Source organism: Adiantum capillus-veneris, chromosome 17 (assembly GCF_014529385.1).
Source record: "Adiantum capillus-veneris isolate H3 chromosome 17, ASM1452938v2, whole genome shotgun sequence".
Taxonomy (NCBI): Eukaryota; Viridiplantae; Streptophyta; class Polypodiopsida; order Polypodiales; family Pteridaceae; genus Adiantum; species Adiantum capillus-veneris.
In genome coordinates this window covers 106403003-106415325 of record NC_140947.1, presented here as the reverse complement: position 1 = coordinate 106415325, position 12323 = coordinate 106403003, and the positions used below count along the sequence as shown (strand labels likewise).

At 41.5% G+C, this 12323-nt stretch overlaps 1 pseudogene; it reads right to left on the bottom strand.

Annotated features, from left to right (window-relative positions):
* Nucleotides 1–8842: 8842 nt before the first annotated feature.
* LOC147437839 (uncharacterized) lies at nucleotides 8843–11042 on the bottom strand (annotated as a pseudogene).
* Between the last annotated feature and the right edge of the window lie 1281 nt (nucleotides 11043–12323).

Here is a 12323-nt window from a genome sequence, read left to right as displayed (position 1 = left end):
GAGTGGGTTTAAGAGTGCTAAAGCTAGAAACAATTCCTAGAAAGCTTGCTAATAGCTCAATAATGGTTAAGCCATAGGCAAGTCTCAAAAGACTCCATTATTAAGACTATAGTTATCAATGGTGTCCCCCCCTACCCTGTAAGCAACCATGCCAACCAAGATAGTAAATCCATGAAGAACTCAAACCTTTCATATATTAATCAATGACTTCTCTTCTTAGGCAAGAAAAGAGAAACCTTATCTCTAACATCAATGTCAAAGAATCTAATACCTACTTTAGATTCAAAAGAATTTGAACTTATAAAAGGAGAGAGTTTTCCTCGAGAATTCTTTAGGGGAGACTAGAGGTTGTGCCTGGGTGATTTCATTGCACATTTACACATTATAACCATAGACATAATTCAAAGAGAATACCACAATTAAGACTAACACCTTGATGAAGACCCAATTTTCCTGGAGCCAGTCCCCCCTCCAAAAGGTCTTTGTATTATAATTCTGTCTCAAAGAGAGCTTTGATTATAGCACAAATTGTGCTCTTGTGGAGTTTTCAATGAGCCAAGAAGATGGTGTTTTTCAAGATTTGTATATTTTTGGTGTCAGTGGTGCCTCCTTGCAAATGATAGATTTTACAAACTTTGCTTATTTGTATATAAACTCCTCGCTTGTGGGTAAAAATGTAAATTTGAGTACTCGAGTTTACATTTTTTTAAAAAAATCTATGGGACTCAATTATTCCATGGTGGACCCTATCTCCTCCATGCCCATGTGAGATGCCCTTGCAGATATCCGTGCATACGTACTAACTCATGTGGTCCAAAGGTTGGTTGCCACATGGTGTTGGGGTTAAGGCCTATGTGCCTTGACCGGTCGCCTAGGTCATGGGCACCCGCCCACTGTTACCCTATACTTATAGTGAGTATACTGTATAGGGGGAGCTTCCACTTCACAGTCTCCCCACCCACATCATGTGTGTGTCTCCTTCTCTCTCTCACTCTCCGTCTGTGGTACTCCCCGATCCCCTTCAATTGGTATCAGAGCGACAGGTGTGAGAGCGTAGATGGACGGCTTCGCAATGAACTCGTCGGCTATGGCGGAGATGTCACAGATCTGAGCAAAGAAATAGAGGAGGCTTGTGGGCAACCATACAGAGGCTTGCCGGAGAGCTCTCAGGAGCTTCCTAGTGCTCACAGATCAGTCCACAGTTCCTCTACAGATCAGCCCAATGTGTACAACATTTTCCCTCTTCTCGGCAAGCTTTGCAACGGCTACATCGGCGACAGATTGGAGCTTGGAGCTTCCATAGACATGGAAGCATTGTGAGATTGATGCATTCAGCTCACGCATCGAGGTGGGAAGTGAGTTTGAGCCTTTCTATGAGCTCAAAGAAGCACAGAAGAAAGTCGTTCAGTTTTTGGTAGTTTGACAGCAGTCTTCTGCTTTGCTCATAACTTGAGCTACAAAGCTCCGATTCCAAAACTTTTTGGTTCAAAACAGAGCTGGCTTCAAGCTCTACGACTTTGTAAAAGGAATTGTTTTCTGATTTGGAGTGCAAGTGGGTCTGAAATTAAAAACACAAAGACTATTTTTCAGGACAGTTTTGGGCTCTGTTGTTTTCTTTGCTGCAGACAGCTTACCCGTGCACACTGCAGGTAGCAGGCACATATGAGGTGGATTGGTTTGATTTGCTCGATTGTGAGCATTTGTAGGTGTTACAAGATCGAGTTTGACTCCTAGGTACAGGTCGAGTCTAGTACTCCCACAGGTGTTGCTAGTTGTAGTTGAGTGGTTCTTCTGCAGTGTTGTGGCTTGCATACATAGTCTTTTGAGCGGGTAATGCTCTATGTATGCTTATGTGGTGAGTAGTAGATCTTGTGAGCAAGTGCAGAGGTTGGTTGTGGATGACATGTATGGTCACCTGTGGTACTCTTTGTGAGCATTTACTGTACACAGGTTTGCAGAGCTTATGCATGTATGTTGAGTGTAGTTTGATGCGCATTGATTGCTCATTGTATTGAGCTTGCAGGACAATGGCTATTTTGTGTTGATAGCCATTGTGCGTCGAAACTCTGGAAAAATTTTCCCAGGAGTTTTATGCGCATAAGTTGATGCGATCCAGGTTGTGATTGCGATTGCACTCAGTGATTACGTGCGGTGTTCTCTGCAGGTGGGAGCTTAGTGCATGTATGCATCGATACCGCACAATGTGGGTTTGGTGATTAGCTCACAGATGTATGCTCTATGACGGCGTGTGTGTAGGTGATCTTCAGACCGAACAAGTCACAACTTCTTGGAGAAGTTTTGGGCTGATTCTTGAAGCGCTACAGTTGGTAGTGTGGGGCTGAATTACGGACTGCTTTTGGCCATGCAAGAGGGCTGAGAATTTTGTAATTTTGGGCTGAATTTCAGGGCTGATTCGGTGAAGATTATGCAAATGGTTATGGTCGTCATGAATACATCTTGTAAGTAAGTAGTGCGTTTGATTGCAGTGTGATACTAGAGCAGGCAAGGCTTGTATTGACATTGCGGGAGCTCTATTTTGGAGTGTATCTCACAGGTTTACATTGTGTTTCTAGCCATATTTGTAGACAATTTCCAGGTGTTGTTGGTGAGGTGGTTTTGCTATCTAGCTTGCTACTTGTGCTCATGGCAGAGACAGGTGATCGATCCGATTGTGACCTCTCACAGATGCGCGTGTTTGATGGGTCAGACTTTGCGGCATGGAGAGATTGTATGCTTGATGCACTGACACAGTGAGGGTTGCATCGACCATTGAGTGGTGATGCAGGTAGACCTTCAAACATGTCTGACAATCAGTGGCAGGAGCTAGAGGAGATGGCACTATCTACGCTCTCTTTGCACCTTGCGAAATCTGTATATGTTCTTGTTATGTATGAGACTACTTCGAGAGAACTTTGGCGCAGATTACATGATATGTATGATAGATCTGAGTCATCAAGGACTCGTGTGAGACATGTACATTCATGAGTACGCCGACAGGTGACATGTTGGTATTGTGGTCATTCTGGACACGTTAGACGGTGCTGTTTTTGTTGTATGCGACATCGTAGGAGACATGGCAGTCTCAGAGATGTATGTAGTGATGCCATGGACTCAATTGCTTTGACAGTTGAGGCAGATGTAGTGTCAGAGTATACTAGTGACGGGGATGTCACTTTTACGTCGAGCTATGCACGAGATGCTATACATGTGGATAGTGCACTCCCTTCACAGTGGTTGCTAGATGCAGATGCTATGTTTTGTGTCACGTCGCATCGTGAATGGTTTTGGAGCTATTCTAGCGGGATGCTTGGCAGTGTACGTTTGATCGATGGATCGGTGCATGCGATAGCAGGTGCAGGAGATGTGAGACTGTCATTACCGAGTGGTGCATCTTACTTGTTACGACATGTGTGCTATGTACCAGATTTGACAGTGAGTTTGATCTCGATTGGTTAGCTTAGAGATTGTGGATGTCAGATTTCGCTTTGAGCGTGAGATTTTGTGATGCATTTGGGTTTGCTAGTGATTGCGAGAGGTGCCAAGAGTGGTCCAGGTTACCCATTGCATGTGGATCACGGGAGAGACGATATTGTCTCTGTGATCATGCAGCTAGGTAGACAGCGAGAGAGCAGGCGAGTCTCTTTTGCTTGTGGGTTGCAGGATGCTTTGCATGGAGTGCAGAGTAGTGACCTTGTTGTGCAGGTTGCATCTACGGATGCATAGGTAGAGTGGGACAACTCTAGTGAGTCACAATAGGATGAGTCATCAGAGGTGATGACAGAGATGACTCACATGGATGCTGAGATGTTGGCTATTGTGGAGTCATTTCTTGATATGCTTATGCTTGATCTTGATGCAGATTCAGGATAGATGGATACTCTTGGTACACATGTGATATGCGGTGGGCACGAGGAGTCACTCCAGAGCTCGGAGTCAGAGTGCCATGGTCTCTATGATAGGGGACATGATTGCCATGAGTTGAGTTCTGAGTTGGAGGTGGCAGAGGTTGCCAGGGTTGCATCAACGTTCGGTGTTCTCATGTACGAGATGCTGATCTCGAGGCCCAACATAGCAGCTGTAGTGGGAGCATTTACAGCAGGGTTGATTAGTTGTTTGATGACTGATCTCGGCATAGAGCATAGGGGAGGTTTGCAGGTATTGGACCGATACTTGCAGGAGTGCATGAGCTCTTGTAGACTCTTTGCAGAGCTTGGAGCTAGCTCTCTGTGGCTTCTGCAGCGGGATGTTTGTCTATCAATAGAGCCGAATACACTAGCTCATCGAGAGTCAGTGGGCATAGGTTGAGAGAATCTCTCACCTTCTATTAGTTGTACACTAGTAGATCTTGCTTAAAGGCACATTGGCCTTTAAGTGGGAGGTTGTTGGGGTTAAGGCCTATGTGCCTTGATCGGTCGCCCAGGTCATGGGCGCCCGCCCACTGTTACCCTATACTTATAGTGAGTATACTGTATAGGGGGAGCTGCCACTTCACAGTCTCCCCACCCACATCGTGTGTGTGTCTCCTTCTCTCTCTCACTCTCCATCTGTGGTGCTCTCTGATCCCCTTCACATGGAAGCTGTGAGAGAGCATTCATGCACCACCTCCGTGTGTGTTACTTCCACTATAGAGAATCTTGAGGAAGACTCGAGAGGTGGCAGTTGCACCGTGTGCACTGCTTTCTCCTTTCCCTGAGCAACAGATTTTCCCTTGGGACAATCCTTTTTTCCATGACCTCTTCCTAAACATTGAAAACATAACCTTTCTTTCTTGGCTTTATCAAAATCCTCAGGAGAAAGAGGACCCCTGGACCCCTTGGGTTTTTTAGATGCATCTGAATTAGCAACTATAAATTTTCTTTTATTGTGCCCATACTGAGTGCGTGTATTACCATGTATGCTAGCATGCACGAGACTATTATGTGTTTTCTTCTCATCAGGATCATCATGAATATGTGATTTCACTATGGATTCCTCAAGTGTTTTAGGGTCTTGGGTCTTGACATACTTCTTAAGCTCGGGTGTCAGACCTCGTGTGAACCCCCGTACTTGTTGACGACATATTGCAAGAATGTCACTTTCAAAGGAGAAACTAAAATAAGAGAGATGCTCTCCTATCAATCAAGTAATCTATAGGTTCTTTATGATACCAAGGGAGGTTGCAATGCTATTGTATCAAATCCGCAGTCAAAGTAAACTCCATGCTTCTCAATGAGATGTCTTTCTTGCATATAGATAGTACTTAATAATTCTAGAATCCTAAGAATGTAGGAAAGATAACAAAAGATGAAGGACCGCAATGTTGAGCAATGTTGCACTATTACAAAAACAAAGAAAGGTTTATTTCCTGCTCTTAAGCAACTTGTCAGAACTTTGCAATGGCTTACTAATAACTATTGTAGTTTACAAGTAAATGTTTATGCATACATCAATTATTGATGATAATATACCCTTGTTATAGTAGGGTGGTCATAGGTCCCAAGGCATCTCCAAGATCAATTATACTCTTCAATGAACACTTTGATGTATTGTGTCTCTGAAACAACCTTTGAGTATCATTATTAGGAGCTCTTAAGTAACTTCTCTTCCTTTACAAGTGAGCAAAGGTATGTAATAATGGTTGGTGTGGTCGTGATTGCCCATGGCGTCAATGATGGCCTAAGTTTGGAAGTCTATTTAGCTATGAGAATGTTGACACTAACAATTTATCAAGAGGTCATGGCAGTATATAAAATACACCTTACTTAATGCCCAAATCAATAGATCTATTGTGGAGCTTCTCCATGCAATTGTGGGCGATTCCACAAGTGGCACTCGAATGGGAGGAACTTTGCTTGAGTTCTTCATACAAAAGCAAGAAATATGTAAGCGTATAGTGTTCCTCAAATTCATAAATGGTACAAGATTGTTTGTGTAATAGGGCTTGGTTTACTTGCATGTAGTTGACTCAGGGCGCTTTAGAAAGAGAGGCTCATCGAAGCAGCATACCAAAAGACTACAAGAGGAGAGAAAAATATATGACTATATGAGGATGACCATTCTACCTTGGTCATCGTGAATGAATTGACATTGTTGTTTAGGATGCAAAGCGGAAGTGATGTTAGCTAGTGGTATTATGTGAGACTCCAAAGCAATTACTGTGACTACTCGAATTTGTCAAGTGAATATAAACACTTATATGGCTTGCAACTCATATAGCAAAAGCACTTTGTGCATTTGGTTCGTATTATTCCCTTCTTGGATAATAGCCTCAATAACCAGTCGTGCTTTTTGTGCTAGTTAGCATTTTCAAGTTAGCACATCTTAGAAAAGTTGGGCGTCCGGTAAATTTTTTACAAATAATATCAAAATTTGTCGGAGGTTGTACATTTGGATTCCTTGTTTCAAGTGCTTTATACTGATATATCATATGTCATAGATCTTGGAGATGTGCTCAAGTTATTGTACTAGTTAATAATATGTCAAAATTGTGCTAGTTAGCATTGTCCGGGACATGAAAAAGCATGCCACGTTAATGCTTTCACCCCAATGCTAACTTGGTGATTAAAGAAAGAATCAATTCCCAGGGGGATGCGTTTGAGGACTTGGCACTCCCTATGGAACCACCATGACATCCCATGAAGATGTCCATATGCAAGGTGAAGTCATGTGGCATCTATCCAAGAGGTGAGGTATATTCTTTCAAACATAGAGGGTCGATTAGAGGGTTGCAACTCAACTCCAATTGAGGATTACTTCCATCGACTAGCCACTTGCAATACATTCTTTCAAGAGCACTCCCTCCCAAAGAGATTGATCTGCCACTCAGAGGAAGCATTAGAAATGTACAAGCCCATGTTACAGAAACAAGTTTTGGTCATGGAATGAGGCATGAGACACCTCAATCAATTTAAGTAGAGGGGAGTTGGCTCCCAATCAAAATTGCAAGCTGTCATGCCTCACTGGATTATTGAGGCGGAAGCATCAATGAGGAAGAGTGTTATAAGGCTAGAGAAGACCCAACGATTGTGGTGTCCACATTGCCACACAAAAACCTTTGTGGTTGACCCCAAGGAGACAACCACATGTTCCAATTGTAATACATTGCTACCATTTTCACTGCCTTTAGCTTCATAAGGAAGCGAACAAAATCTAATTGGAAATCTGGTGTGAATATGCATCATACCGAGCTGTATTATTGCGAGTATAATAACATGTAACCTTGGACTTTCTCCACAAGAGGAGGTGAGATTCATGCTTATGCAAGAGAGCGGAGAGGTTCTCAACAATGTTCTAGCCTCCCAATGGAGGCTCATTTTTGTCACAATGAATGCAATGTGATAGAAGAGTTGCATGGTGTACCTTTCCTTGTTTCTTGCTTATTTCATGCATAGATTTCACACTAGGTTTACACCAAGTTCACAACATGCTTACAAGACACTAATGTTCCTATGACTAAGGCTACTGGAGGGCTCGATCTCTAAAATGTTTTGCAAACCATCGTGTATAGTTCACAAATGGTTTACACTCATTTCACACTTAGATTACATCGAGTTTCCCCAATGCACTAAGATATTCGTGCCTAAGGTAAGGTAGTACTAGTGCTCTCTGGAAAGATTCATAGACCTTCATGCTCATTTCATGTATAGTTTATGCTATATTCACGCCATAGATCACACCCAGTTCACATCGAGTTCACACTTAGTAAACAAATAACTAAGGTATACGAGCAAGGTTTTTGCAGGGTTTTCTCTTTGAAAAGTTTCACAGAGCTCCAAGCATAGTTCATAATTAGTTCACACGTATATTGACACACAATCCACACTTTGTAACCAAGATAGGTATTGGAATGCTCTCTGCAATTTTTTGCAGAGCTTCATGCGTAATTTTTACAATGTTCACACCAAGATCACACTAAATTCACCCCAAGATCACACCAAGTTCACAAATCTCTAAGGTATTTGAGACCAAGGTTTCTACAAGGTTTGCCCTTTGGAAATTTTCACATAGCTACAAGCATAGTTCACACAAATTTTACACCTAAGTTGACACATAGTTTCCATTGAGTTTCCACCCCCTAAACCCTATGTTGAGGTTCCTGTGAGCAAGATAATTATTGGAATGCTCTCTGCAAATTTTTGCAAAGCTTCATGCACAGTTTATGCAATGTTCACAACATAGATCACACCAAGTTCATCACCCTAAGTTAACCCCAAGTTCACACTAAGTTCACAAAGCTCTAAGGTATTTGAGACCAAGTTTTCTACGAGATTTTCTCTTTGGAAAGTTTTACAGAGCTACAAGCATAGTTCACACACATTTCACACCTAAGTTCACACACAATTCACACCAAGTTTGCATTGAGCTCTCACCAAGGGTGCACTACATTAAGGTTTTTGTGACACACATAAGTGGTGTAATGATCTGTAAATATAAACAAACATTCATGCATAGTTAGTGTGTGTTCACAACCAAGTTTATTGTCTAAAAAGTTACATATACTCTATGAACCAAATTGACATTAACAACATATCATTAATGAGCAATGAAGACGTAAGGTGATGCTAAAATATCCACTGGAAAATGTAAAATGAAATATCTACATTGTGTCATTGAAGCAGCTTGTGTCATCAACAATCGACAATGTTACATTGCTCTCTGAGGACAAAATGTCAGGTTACAAAGCGATAGAGCTATATTTCTCAATTCAACTAGTTATGCCATAGTCCCACTAATGCACTTCTTAGTCCAAGCCTTGAAGCCTTCCTTTAACATGTGCACCTGGTCAACTACACCAAGAGTACCACAAATAAGAATCGGAGTTCCAAACAAAATGATTACATAATTGAGTGCACAAGGAGAAGCACTACAATGCGAATGAATTGTTGGACTTTAAAATCACAAATGATTTGGACCGTTTCTTGTGAGCAGCTTTAGTAAGGCGCTTTATATTTGTCATGATGTAAAAGCCACAATCGACTACATTAGATTGTTGAGGGATTTGGAATTTGAAAGGAACATTGTAAGGCAAAGAAACACGACTAAGATGCTTATTACTAATCATACCCAAGGACGCTTTCCAATATCTAATTCATGACTTGGTGTAACCATGAGCTCCTTCAAAGATGGAGCCGTGCAATTTGAAGCCATCAATTCCAATGCCCTACAAAAAACACACTATTTAGAGACTATCATTCCATGAATTAACACTTGATGCTCTTTCCATACAAAAATAGGGATTATCGATACACACAAAAGGAAAAAATTAAGATACATGAGGCCATGGTTCTCCCAAGGAAGCTTTGTTATCTTCTTAATTGCGTTATTGTACAAGACAAAAAGGAACCAATGATCCCTGATCAACAACCACAAGTTGAATTAAGAACTCTTGAATGACACAAGTACCTATCCATAGTTGGGAAGAACACAAAAAGATGTTTGCTTGCATCCACACCACTAAAATAGGTTTGCATCTTCTTAGCAATTTGGGACTTGTCCCCGATTTCAAAAAGTCAAACCACAAACTGTCAGTGAAGCACATGCTATCAAGCATCTCTTGTGAGAGAGTGTTTTCCAACCACCTCTCAAGTTAAAACTCTAAGTTGTTTTGCTGAGAATGTATGTAGACAATGTTGAGAAAGAGAACAAGATGCTTACATGTAAAATAATGCCATGGTCCGAGTGGAAGCCTTTTCCTTGCTTATGACGTCCACTAGCACAGGGTCTACATCCATGATGAGATTCTTGTGCTCTGAAATAAAGTGAATACTTCCTCCAGATTCAAATCTAAAATAAGAATATAAGCCTTTAAAGCCACATTAAATGTTTGGCAATATGTCATTCTCCGTGGTGAACATTGATGTGGTATTGAACATGACCACTTACCTTTCCTTCAATTCGAGCTCTCCTCCTGTACTTGTGGATGTTTTGACATCTATATGGATATATGTATTTGTCACCAACAATGTGAGAGGAAGAGAAGAGTTTGGCAATGGTGAGTCTCTAATCAAGTGCGGAGAGGTACGTTGCAAACAAAAACGGAACTAACAAAAAAAACTGCATAAACAGTTCTCAGAGAAATCTTAGGCAATTGGCCATAAAAATGCACAATGCATGTAGAGACATGGCATGTGGCATATTTTGCAATGACCTTGGTTAGCGGACTCATAGAAGATGCCATGGGAGATCCTTCAAGAAAGCCTTTCTGGCACAAAATTGCGTTGACGCCAACAAAGGACCTTGATTATGAGTGGTTTGAAGTCTCTTCTACAACACATGAACGTTCAAGAGACATAGTACAAACGACAAAAGACTTGACAAAATGGTATGACCATATGCCCGTACCAGTGTTGATTTTGCGGAGCCCTTGTTACTAGAATCATGTGATACCTCACGCTGTTTGGAGTCTGGACATCTCTATTGAATACGACTAATGTCTACATAGAAGAGAAAGTTTGATTTTCTAACATAATGAAGCCAATGCAAACTAACTAGGGACTTACATGCTTATCAAATCCTTCTGCAATCGTTCTCCAAATATTAGCCATTCATTCTTCTTTATCATGAAGGTAGGATTCCATGGCCTATGATACCTTGAGGCTGAGAAAATTCTCTTTGGAGCATGTGTCTATTTTTGCGGACTCCTCCAAGCACATCCCAAGCTTTTTTGGCTTTCTTCACCTCATGAGATTCCTGCGCCTTCACATTTTGTTTGAACTTATATTTAATATCTTTGAAACGTGCACGAGATTGCTTCTCGTATGTGGGTCTTTGGGACTTTGCAGGGAGACAACTAAGTGGACGACCTGTCTTGCGCTTCAAAATATCACATTCTATCCCATGGACTTCGAGTAGATGATCTATCATGTCTCCTCGCACGAAGTAGCCTACGTTTTGACTGCGACATGCATCACCAAGAAGACACATACGTGCTTTTTGCCCATCCTCAAGCACGACGTCATTAGGCCCCCTATGCTACAACGGGAGCGCGGAGAGCCCTGCAGAATACTCAAAATAGTGCATAACAAGACATAAACGAATAAATCTACGTACCTGTCAACTCGCATAAATCCATAATCGAGCACAATACGAACAAAGAGAGACAGAGAGGGAGAGAGAGTAACACGGCTCGAGCAGACGCACCTCCTAGAGCGGAGTGCTACGCCTGGCACGGCCGAGAAAGGAAAGAAGAGAGGAGAGAGGAATGAGACGGACACTGGGTGCAATCTCCCCCCATGCAAGAGTGACCATTTCCCTCTTGCACGTATTTGTTATATAGATTTCTTGAATGGTCAAATTGGTTACAAACTGGCCGGCCGGTCATAAATGGCCAAAGCTCATAAAAGAGCACTTGAATAAATATTTATAAAATGCAATATCCTCTTGCAATAACCTAGCTTGGTCAAGCCTTTTCCACCTGTCAGGTGCAATAAATAATAAAATATCAATTCTATAACATACCTCTCCGTTGGAAAGCAACTGTCCTCAGTTGCAAAGATAAAAAATCTGCAAACAATACTTGTCAAAAACAATGATTAGAAATCTGTCTCAAATAGTAAAAGAAAAATCCATAAAATTAGACAACATTGCTTATGCCTGCCGTCAGCCATATACTACCTATTCTAGTGTCCCATACCACTAGAATAAGCAGTATATGTCATACCCTGATGAATCAGGATATCATTGGTCACACTCATCATCAATTTCATAATGTCAAGTCTCATCACATAAACACTGCCGTAATAATCACCAGATACCAAATCCCAATCCAATTCCAATTTCACAGTATAAGTCCAAATCCAAATCACTTTCATTATGTACCCGGGGAACAAAATCATTCCAGTTACAGTGGTGGCCAGCCACTGCAGCATGATTTTGTGATCGGTGTTGCCTCATCCGTCGAGTCTAGACCAATAAAGTGTGCTGCCTAAATCGACGAATCTGCACTAATGCTGCCTAAATCGGCGAATCTGCATTTGGTATTGTATCGTGAATCTGTTATTTGCGATGTGCTGCCTAAATCGGCGAATCTGCACCGAGATGAGTATCTACACACTGCCTAAATCGGCGAATCTGTGTGCATGTGACCAATGGACTAGACCAGGCATAAAAAAAAAAAACATCTACTACCTGTTTGACACAAAATTGGAGTATGTTTATGTGACAAAGTATTTACAAACAATTTTTCTAGTATCCCAAAGCACCTTAGCTCACATGAGTAGCTGCATACCTTTTAGACAAGTTAGCTCGGTAAAAGTTCCCTTTCAATACAATTAGAAGTCATGACCTTAGTAGTCTTTGAGTATGCAGCTTAGAACACAATGTCGAGAATTGAAATATGAAAAGAG